This window comes from Haliotis rubra, unplaced genomic scaffold, assembly GCF_003918875.1.
Source record: "Haliotis rubra isolate DU_JTF1 unplaced genomic scaffold, ASM391887v1 Scf1068, whole genome shotgun sequence".
Taxonomy (NCBI): Eukaryota; Metazoa; Mollusca; class Gastropoda; order Lepetellida; family Haliotidae; genus Haliotis; species Haliotis rubra.
The window spans coordinates 303,552-315,279 of NW_025764968.1; positions in this window are offsets into that span (position 1 = coordinate 303,552).

Consider the following 11,728-nt stretch of genomic DNA (forward strand, 5'->3'; position numbering starts at 1 on the left):
TCAAGGTATAGGAGTTAAGTATTTAGATATATCTGGGTCTAATGTCAGCTTTGTGAAGGAGATTTAGGCCTGGGTCGAGCGTCAGGATGAGGAGGAAAACACAAAGGGGAGGCCAAAAGACACATGACACAGGTCGGTAGCCAACAGACACATGATACGGTTCGGTGGAAAACAGATACATGACAGTTCGGTGGAAAACGGATACATGACAAAGGTGGGCGGCCAAGAGACACATGACACAGGTTGGTGGAAAACAGACACATGACAAAGGTGGATGGCCAAAAGACACATGACACAGGTTGGTGGAAAACAGACACATGACATAGGTGGGTGGCCAACAGACATATGGCACAGGTCGGTGGATAACAGACACATGACACAGGTCGGTGGAAAACAGACACATGACACGGGTCGGTGGATAACAGACACATGACACAGGTCGGTGGAAAACAGACACATGGCAAAGGTGGATGGCCAACAGACACATGACACAGGTCGGTAGCCAACAGACACATGATACGGGTCGGTGGAAAACAGATACATGACAGTTCGGTGGAAAACAGATACATGACAGTTCGGTGGAAAACGGATACATGACAAAGGTGGGCGGCCAAGAGACACATGCCACAGGTTGGTGGAAAACAGACACATGACAAAGGTGGATGGCCAAAAGACACATGACACAGGTTGGTGGAAAACAGACACATGACATAGGTGGGTGGCCAACAGACACATGGCACAGGTCGGTAGATAACAGACACATGACACAGGTCGGTGGAAAACAGACACATGACACGGGTCGGTGGATAACAGACACATGACACAGGTCGGTGGAAAACAGACACATGACAAAGGTGAATGGCCAACAGACACATGACACAGGTTGGTGGAAAACATACACATGACATAGGTGGGTGGCCAACAGACACATGACAAAGGTCGGTGGAAAACAGACACATGACAAAGGTGGATGGCCAACAGACACATGACACAGGTTGGTGGAAAACAGACACATGACATAGGTGGGTGGCCAACAAACACATGACACAGGTCGGTGGATAACAGACACATGACACAGGTCGGTGGAAAACAAACATGACGCAGGTCGGCGACCAACAGACACATAACACGGTTTGGTGGAAAACAGACACATGACACAGGTCGGCGGCCAGCAGACACATCACACCGGTCGCCGGCCAACAGACACATGACACAGGTGGGTGGCCAACAGACACATGACACAGGTCGGCTGCCAACAGACACATGACCCAGATCGGCGGCCAACAGACACATGACACAGGTTGGTGGAAAGCAGACACATGACACAGGTCGGAGGGCAACAGACTTAGACACAGGTCGGCGGCCAACTGACACATAGCATAGGTGGGTGACCAACAGACACATGACACAGGTGGGTGGACAACAGACACATGACAAAGGTCGGCGGCCAACAGACACATGAAACATGTCGGCGGCCAAGAGGCACATTACACAGGTGGGTGGACAACACACACACATGACACAGGTTGTTGGAAAACAGCATAATGACACAGGTCGGCGGCCAACAGCCACATGACACAGGTTGGTGGAAAACAGCCACATGACACAGGTCGGTGGAAAACAGCCACATGACAAAGGTCGGTGGAAAACAGCCACATGACACAGGTCGGCGGCCAACAGACACATGGCACAGGTCCGTAGCCATGACAAAAGTCGGTGGATAACAGACACATGACACAGGTTGATGGAAAACAGACACATGACACAGGGGATCGGCATTCAAGAGACACATGACATAGGTGGGCGGCCAACAGACACATGACACATGTCGGTGGAAAACAGATACATGACACAGGTTGGCAGCCAACAGACACATGACATAGGTGGGTGACCAACAGACACATGGCACGGGTCGGTGGAAAACAGACACATCACACCGGTCGGCGGCCAACAGACACATGACACATTATCTCCTATCACAGCCTCTGCCAAGGTGAGAAATCTTGGAGTCACTTTAGACCAGCAGCTCAGCTTGAAACATCATATAACCGTGTGGTCCTGTACACAGAGCTCAGATCACAAATCAGTTGAAGTTAAGCAACATCGAGCTCGGACAGTCCTTGGATGGGTGACCGTGTTTGGCAGCTTGACATCTGAGAGTTTCTAGGACTTCAGTCCTGCCCCACAACAAAGCACATGAGACATGTGGTGTCACCTAAGGCAAGTGAGTTTGTTCAAAAATTGCCTCTGTTCACCCAGCAGAAAATGGGTACCCGGTTGGATAAAGTCATGTGACTATAAGCTTCTAGCGCCTAACAGACAGCTTGGGTTATCCAGGGTAATAAGAATTAGATTCTGATTAAGCGCCGCGGGCGATCACTTGGTGTTTGGAGACTGTGCGCTATAGAAGATGACTTATTATTATTATGTCAATCTGCCAACTTTCACTTGAGAAAGATCGCCAAACTTCGACCATACCTGACAAGATCTGCAGTTGAGAAATTAGTTCTGTCCCATGTAACATCTAGAATGGACTACTGCAACAGCCTGTTATTCAACATCCCCAAAGAACAAATACATCGCTTGCAGTTGATTCAGAATGCGAACAGTGCAAATGATCTCCCGTGTTCACAAGTACGATCACATCTCCAATCACTTAGAGAATCTTCATTGGCTCCAGTTTCATCACGGATTCACCTTAAGATTTTTCTGTACAACTACAAGTGCTACAACAATCTAGCCCCGGCCTACTTGTGTGACCTTCTGAAATCTCACACACCTCCAAGGACTCCATGATCCCAAAATAAACATCTACTGACAGTTCCATCTGTAAGAACGTGCACCTTTGGAAAAAGGACGTTCCAATTTGCTGTTCACTCATACTCGAACTCAAAGCCATTCACACAAAACGCCTAAAGCCCACATCAAAAGAGATCGAGGATATTTAGTTCAAACAATATTTATTTCCTTTATGACATATGTAATACATTTACACATAACCGGGTTTTAGGCGATTGACAAAATTGCCTATGTTAATGCCTCTCCCACATAATACGGAACATACACACGCAGACGTCGCACGTTGATTAAACCAAAACTAAACCCATAATAATGCACATTCTTGATGATGGGTACCGAGCGAAGTTTCTTGGAGTTTGAAAATGTAAAAGTGATAATGACAGTTCAGTCTTAATAGAGTAGTTTAATATCGTTGTTAGGTTATATTTATCAGTAGATGGGTTTGTTTCTTGAATGTAATTGTGGACTGATGTTGCTATGTTATTAGTTTCAGTATCATTCAATAGGCTATCACTGTATAGAATAGTTTTCATATCAAATCCTTTGATGTAGAAATATTTGTTGTGTCTTAAATGATTAAAACTAGGGCACAAAAGTATCATGTAATGGATCCTCTGTGGAATGGCCACAAGGACAGGAGGATATTTCAGTCCATCCGCTTATGATGCACTCCTCCACTAAACGGGGCCTTCTCATTTACACACCACCTACTGTTCTAGGTGGGAAAACCACTGACAATAGATGTCTCTGAAATTTTGATCCCTGTGAATTAAGATCCCCCAATAGTATTCAACATCAAGCATCACATAACGTATACAATATTATTACCTACGAGGGCGAAAATATCGGAGTTCATATGTTTCATACGATGCCATAGGGCAAAATATCATGGTCATGGTATCATATCATTTGTCATGGTGACGTGACGTCATGAACAATGCCGTCAAAGGCTCGCATAATACACTTTTTATTCCTAATATATGATATTAATGATACGGAAACACACTCGGTTAATAATCTCTTCATCATATTCGTGCCCATATCATAATATATTTACGACACTCGTGTCTAAATATTGGTACATCCTCGCTCTTGCTTGGGAAATACCAACATTTAGGCACTCGTGTCGTAAACATATAGTATGACATGGGCACGAATATGATATCCTCTATGTAATCAACATTAAGTATCACTTGGACATAAATAGTATTAAATACTCTTATGATCAGTTTTATTAGTTTATTTATCAGCAATAAAATATACAATAAATTATGCAAATATGTGAACAATTCAATAGCCAGTTAAATGGGAAACGGCGATACAATGCACATTTGTGTTTCCTGCCGCAAGTTGTTGTTTAAGATCTACTATTCAAATGGAGATATTGATCTTCTTGCGTGGTGGATTTCGATTATTTACAGACCGCCGCCATATAGCTGGAATATTGCTGAGTGCGGCGTGAACTAAACTCACTTCTTTCCCCATCGAGAGAAATTGATTATTTACAGAATATCAGTGTATTTATATATAACAGCTGACGGGTATGAATCAATTAGATAGTCTGCATTTTTTATATAATGAGTACTTACTTTTCAAAATTGAAATATTGATTACATTCGTTTTCTAAAATATTATTAGGATGTAGTACTAGTATTGGTTAATTTGTCAGAACTCACACAGCTCTTGTTTTGCTAGTCAATAGGTCCAACTCGCACTAGAATACCATACCCAATACCATGCTTGTCCAACACTGCACAAAACCATTTGAGCAAACTCAGCAGAAAAAGAATGCAACAAATGCACCAAGGGACCTTCGCAATGAACAGAAAAATGTTGAATTTAACGTGCAAAACGTACGATTTTGAGTTGTGTGGTGTAGTAGTTGGGTAGCAACATTTGCTTATGTTTCACCGCAGTACGGGAATTTAGAATTGAAACGATGTGTTAAACCAAGTTTATTAGAAATAGAAGTTGACGTATAAAAGTGGACTTAATCCACAACTGGTGAGTAAAGTTGTTGAAATAGTAAATATTGTAGTTTTAAGAGCTGCATTAAAGGTTTAAAGTTGTTTTCAGAATGTTATAATTTGTTTGTTGTTTAACGCCACGCTTAGCAATATTCCAGTTATATGGTGTCAGTCTGTAAATAATAGACCAGACAATCCAGTGATCAATAACATGAGAATCGATCTACGCATGGGATGCGATGTCATGTGTCGACCAAGTCAGAGAGCCTGACCACCCGATCCCGATAGTCGCTTCTCAGGACAAGCATGGGTTGCTGAAGACTAATTGTAACCCGGATGTTCATGGGTAATGTGTTTTTATTTCTGGGGGCTATCTCACTTCACACGTATGTTAACGTTCACTCATACTGTAACAGCACTTACAGTTTGTTCGAGTACTGATTGTCATCTCCTCACTTTATGCCCAATCTCATCTTAGCAAACAAAGGTAGGTCTGAAACGGTGAAGGGTGAAAACAATGATAGAAGCTGGTTAACAATACTGGACATGCTTGTCTCAGGAAATTGTTTGGTATGTGGCAATTAATATCTGATTTGACAAACCACAATAGCGTTATATGTTTGGATGGGGCTTGTCATTAACGAAACCCATCTGATAATTGGAGTATGTTGTTCTTCTATGAACTTGGTTTGCTCAGAGATTAATTGTCTAAACATTCACTGTAATGAAAACCAGCATCATTCGCTGTATTGTAATCATTTGACTTTCACTCGATATAAGTCTAGGGGGCGGTGGGGTAGCCCAGTGGTTAAAGCGTTCGCTCGTCACGCCGAAGACCCGGGTTCGAATCCCCACATGGTTACAATGTGTGAAGCCCATTTTCTGGTGTCCCCCGCAGTGATGTTGCTGGAATATTGCTAAAAGCGGCGTGTTACGACGTAAATTGTAATAAAAACGCAAATTGTAATACTTGCAGCAAATTGTAATAAACTTGACGTAAATTGTAATAAAAACGTAAATTGTAATAAAAGTTGACATAAATTGTAATAATTTTCGTTGCGGTAAAATGTAATAAATATTTACGTAAATTGTAATAACAGTTTTAATCACGCGGGTGTTTGTTTTTCGTTGCATTTCATACATCAAATAAGCTTGTTAGGGCGATAACTCAAGAAAGAATTGATGGATTTTGTTCAAACTTGGTACCAAGGTATATTGGCGAGATTCACCGACACAAGTGAAATGGAGTGACCTTGAGATAATTTTCAAGGTCACAGCAAAATCTGAGGGTTTTGCCAATATAAAGATTGTTAGCGCGATAACCCCAGAAAGAATTGACAAATGTTAGCCAAATGACGAAAATGATATTCGTCCTGATATATAATCGATATAAAATCTCTGACTGTCCTCTGTATCATGTCTTTTCGTAAATATCTTTTGAGGTTTTGATATGTATAAATATAAAGTGGGATGGGGTGGGGGTGGGTTTCTAACGGGTATATCAAATCAAATCAAATCAAATTAGACGTTTGTATAGCGCTACATATCCAGAGTCCTGCTCATGTGCGCTTAGTCGAATGCTCGTTTGAAGAGGATGGTTTTGCGACAAGATCGGAAACTGTTGATATTTTCCGATTTTCTGACATTTTCAGGTGATCAGTTCCAGAGTACAGCACCCGGTCTGCTAAATGATCTGTCTCCGTATGTTGTGGTTCGGACAAATGGAATAGCCTAGCTTCACAAATTAAACTTCAGGAAACAAAATATGCAAGAAACATTTTTGTATGTTTGAGATTGGTAGAGGTCGGCTAGAATCAAACTTAGATATTAAACTGCACAAAAAGGCAATTTGAAACTACAATCGCTTGTTCAAATGACTCCCCCTTCGGTTTACTGAAAGAACTCGAGAAAGAAATGATGGATTTTGTTCAAATTTGGTACCAAGGTTTATTTTGACGAGATTTACCGACACCACTTGAATTTAGTGACCTTGAGGTTATTTTAAAGGTCACAGCGAAGGTGTAACAGTTTTGCACATGCCAAGCTTGGTAGCCGCGAACTTAGGAAAGAATTAATAGATTTTGATCCAATATTATATCAAGGTGTATTGGCGGGAATCCCCCTACACCAATTGAAACAAAATATGCAAAAAACATGTTGTATGTTGGTAAAAGTCAAACTTAGATATTAAACTGCACAAAAAAGTAATTTTAAACTATAATCGCTTGTTCAGGTGACTCCCCATTCTTGTTTACTAGTAGTAGTAGTTTATTTCGGTAAATCAGGCCACAGGCCCATTTTACAATTATAGTTTGACAAAGATGTTGATGTCGCGCCACCAGTGCGAGTAGCAATGTTTAAGTTCTGCAAGTTATATCTAGTACAATATACATGTGACTATAAAATATGTAGGTTATGTAATGGACAATTGCTTGCTCCTCATTTTCAGAGCAAAGAAAGTAAACTTGGCGAGGTTATTAAGCATGGAAGTATTTTTGGTGGTAAATAAAAGTTTACATTTACACTCTGAAGGGAATTTGTAGTAATAACATGGCAAGAAATTTCTTCTAAGGTCATTATAGAATGGACACACTAGACAGACATGGTATTCTGTTTCTACATTTGGGATGATACAGAATGGACAAAGTCTTTCACGTTTAGATATGCCTAATTTTCTACCCTGTGATATCATAAGATCACTACTGGACGTACGAAATTGTGAAAGAGTAATCCTAAATGCATCAATATTCACAGCATTTAAATAGTTTTCATATTCATTGGATAACTTGATTGTTTTGTAAAAATACAAGGAAGATAACTTGTCAAACGATTCAAAGAGAAACTGATAATCGATATCAATACACCGTGTTCAAAAAGTTGATAGAAATAGTTGAACGCAAGAAACAGATTGCCGGTTCCAAATTTCACAAAATCCATATGAACATAAAAGGTTTTTAACTTTAAGTGCCCAACAATCCAGACCCTTTTCAGCTCGGTTATACTGATATACATAACTATAATGTAATATACTGTTTTCACTCTGGGATAATAAACGTAACCAATACTTAATTATTTTCAAATGTTGGTTTACCTTTAATGAGTACCTCCCAGTTCAGCTCTCGCAACTATATTAGGGACAGGTCTTCTTAACTTTAATATGAGTTTACAGAATTTGTCATGAACATTCAAAAATATCTTTACAGGGATGGAATCCGCATATTTCTGAACCATATAATAGTATGGGCAGCACTTTAACATCAAAGATATGAAGTAACATTTTCAAGAGAAGTTTATGAAAATTATACACATTTGATTGTAACAAAAGTATTACTTTCCAAGCCTGTTGAGACAATATCTCTTTGAGATTTATACCATGAACCAGAGCTAGAAAGATGTACTCCAAGGCATTTATAACTGGGAACAATATCAAGCGGGCTGCCATTAAGAGAAAACTTTCGTACTTTTAAGCCTACCCGCCTTACGAACACAATTATTTTACTCTTGGATGAATTTACCTTTAGTTGCCACTTATTACAGTAAACCGTCAGTTTATCTAGTCTTTTTTGTAGACCAATAACAGTGCTATCGAATAAGATTATATCATCAGCAAATAAAAGTATGAAGAGATCAAGTAAGTCTAGATTAACACAATATTGCTTATCTATACTCAGAAACTCTGCTATATCATTTACAAAGGATGAAAACAAGAAAGGTGATAATTGGCACCCCTGACGTACACCAAAGAGGCAATCAAAAAAGGGACTACAACCATTGTTTACCAACACACATGATTTCACATTTTCATACATATTCTGATAAGTCTAAACATTTTCCCTTTACATTACCAGTCCACAGTTTGTAAAATAGGGATGGTCTATGCACAGAGTCGAAAGCTGCTTTCAGATCTATGAAAGCGCAATAAAGTCTCTACCTTTGTAAAGTGATAAGTACTTATTAATGAAGGTGTCAATTACAAAAAACATTATCAACCGTTTGAAAGCCTTTCCTTAAAACCTGCTTGTTCAGGAATAATGATATTCTGATTATCAGTCCATTTCGAGAGTCTGTTACATAGGATTTTAGAAAAGATTTTACCAGAAACCCTCAAGTAGAGTGATTGGCCTAAAGTTTGCTGGATTATTACTCGGCCCCTTTTGTGTATATAGAATAATGACACCAAGCGTCCACTGAGAAGGGTAAACACCAGTTGACAAAATCATGTTATAAAGTACTCTCAACATATCCAAGCATTGCCTAGGAGCATACTTGAAAATTCTATTGGGACGCCACTGTATCCAGGGCTTTCCCACAATGCATACTTGAGATTTCGTCCTGAATTTCAGAAACAGAGATGTAATGATCAAGGCCATTATCGACATCAATAGTTGCATCAATGAGGTTGTCAGTTATACCCGTGACAAAATCATTTACAGAAATATAGAAATCAAGTTCATTTGGATCATAGTTTGTACCATTAAACTGTTCTTCGAAGTGTGCAGTCCACGCAAGTGATGTAATAGTTCCAGACTGTGATTGTATCTTCGGTCTCAATAAGGACCAGAAAAGTTTACTGTTATTACTCTGTAGCGATTGTTCCAACTTTGTTCACAAAACACATCGGTCGAGACAGCCGATTTACGCAGGCAGAGTTCCTTATAGTGTTTCCGTGCCGAGATGTAGGTCAGTCGGTCGTGCATTCTTCATTGCTTTGCATGAAATGCACGCAGCAATTGACGAGCTGTCAATCTCGCGTGTAAACAGTCATCGTCGAACCAGTCACTGCGCTTATGCACTGTTCTAGCTCTGTCACACGATTTTCTGGGTTTCCAGAGCATTTCTCAAGGTATTCTGAAAGCAGTTTAATGCACTGTCAACATCTTTCATTGCTACGTACGTTGTTAAAATCGTTCTTAGTTGAGTCCTCAAGATTATGCCATGCGTTTACATATTCACCATGGAAGTGATCGGACCAAACATACTTCAGACGGTCAGTGAGATTTTCATGATGACAATCAAATACAGTGTTGAGAGCTAAAGAATAGATTATAGGTAAATGGGTACAATTCTATTTCATCTTGAAACATCAAATTTTGTGAATAGTTGGAAAAGATGTAAATTGCACAAAACATAATCGACAACACTCTGACCGCCATTGGCAAAACAGGTTATTTTACCAATACTACTGTCTGAACACAATCGACCATTACAAATCCAGAGTCCTGGTGATTGACAAAGTTTAATCAAGAAAGTCCACGCTTGTTGACACCACTGTCTTGTGATCTGCGTGGCAGGCAATCGTCTTGATTATAGCTCATGTCATTATCGATTGGCAAAATAGGTCGAGATATCATCGTTTTCGACAAAATCAGTGTAGTGTACCATCACCAGTACCGGTACGAGCATTAAAGTCACCATGAATAACTATCTCACAGCTCTGGAAAGCCTGATTTTAAGCATAAGATATCATTTCTAGGATATCAATAATTCACTCCTCGGAGTGCACACTATAAGACCCTCGGGGAGAAGTACACAGTGCACGGATGAATAAAGGCGTTTGTCCTCCGTTTTCAGCTTTATCCACAGAATGTTGTTGGACGCTGATTTAAGTTGAGTGACTTGCGATGAGATATAGTCCTTGACTAGGTAAGTATACCGCCCGGAGTTCCTTTATAGCCCCTTCAGTTTGCTTCTCAATTGATGAATTGTTGATATCCAGGAAAGCTGAACACATCATCGTGATTCGCCCATGTCTCCACAAGAGATATTATATCAAATTTATTAATAAATTCCATAACACAGTTATTTCTCATTTTTTCTTTCAGTCCTTCAACATTCCAGATGACAAAATTTAAAGTACCTGGGTTTTTGATTACGGCCTTGATTCTTGTTTACTGAAAGGGCTTCTTGTTTTGAGACACTCACCCACCCTCTTCAGTTGACGTCATCATAAGGATATAACTCATCCTAAAGTTTTCACTTAGTCATACATTGTGGTCAAGGGTTCAAACTAAATACTGAATGGTCACACAAGTGTCAGCTCTCAATATGTTGTATATCTGGAAACAATGTTTTGAAAAATTTAAAATGAGGGTGTCCTAAAAAAAAAAACAGTCCCCGTCTAAATGTAAATCAAGCAATCCAAATCTTTTGAATGTTGATGATGACGGGGAAGTCATCCAATACTATGCTGAACATATTTTATATGATACTATCCGAGGGTATACCATTATCCAAGGGATAGCGCAATAGTGCAGTGGTAAGGCGTCTGCCTATCACTGCTGAAGGCCCTGTTTCGAGGAGGCACTGAGGTTCGGTTCTGAGATGGGCACGTTTGCGTAGTATCCTTGGACAAGATACTTAGATCTACACTGTCTCAGTTCACCCAGCTGTAAAATGGGTACCCGTGAGTATGTGCTGGTAATAGTGAGTGTTTAGTTCATTGCGCCTAACAGGCAGCAGGGCTGTACAGTCCCCAGGAGTTGAAAAAAGCATCGGAAACTACGATAGTGTCCTATGATCGGGGATTGTAGTGTACGTAGCGCCATGGGCAGGCAATGTGCCTGGATGTGAGCCATATAAACGGGACTATTACTATTACTAGATACCAAATGGGAGATCGTTTTCCATTTTCTGCAAATTTGCAAGAAACATAATACCCCAATGATGTGATGACTAATATTTCGTTAACCACATTACCCACATGGAATTTTGGATATGACTTTGCTAATGATTCCTTCAAAAATAAAATGGAAGCTTTTTCAAACATTGGACATCGAGAATATAGTTAGTTTGACTACTTTTCAACGCCCCTCGTAACATACTTAAAAGAAATGAGAACGTCTAAGGAAAAAGCATTTCGATCTCTGAATACTTCTGAGCTATTTAAATACAAAAAGCAAAGGAATAAAGTAAATAATCTGAAAAGAATAGCCAAGGGAAACCTTTATTTTAATTTTGATAAC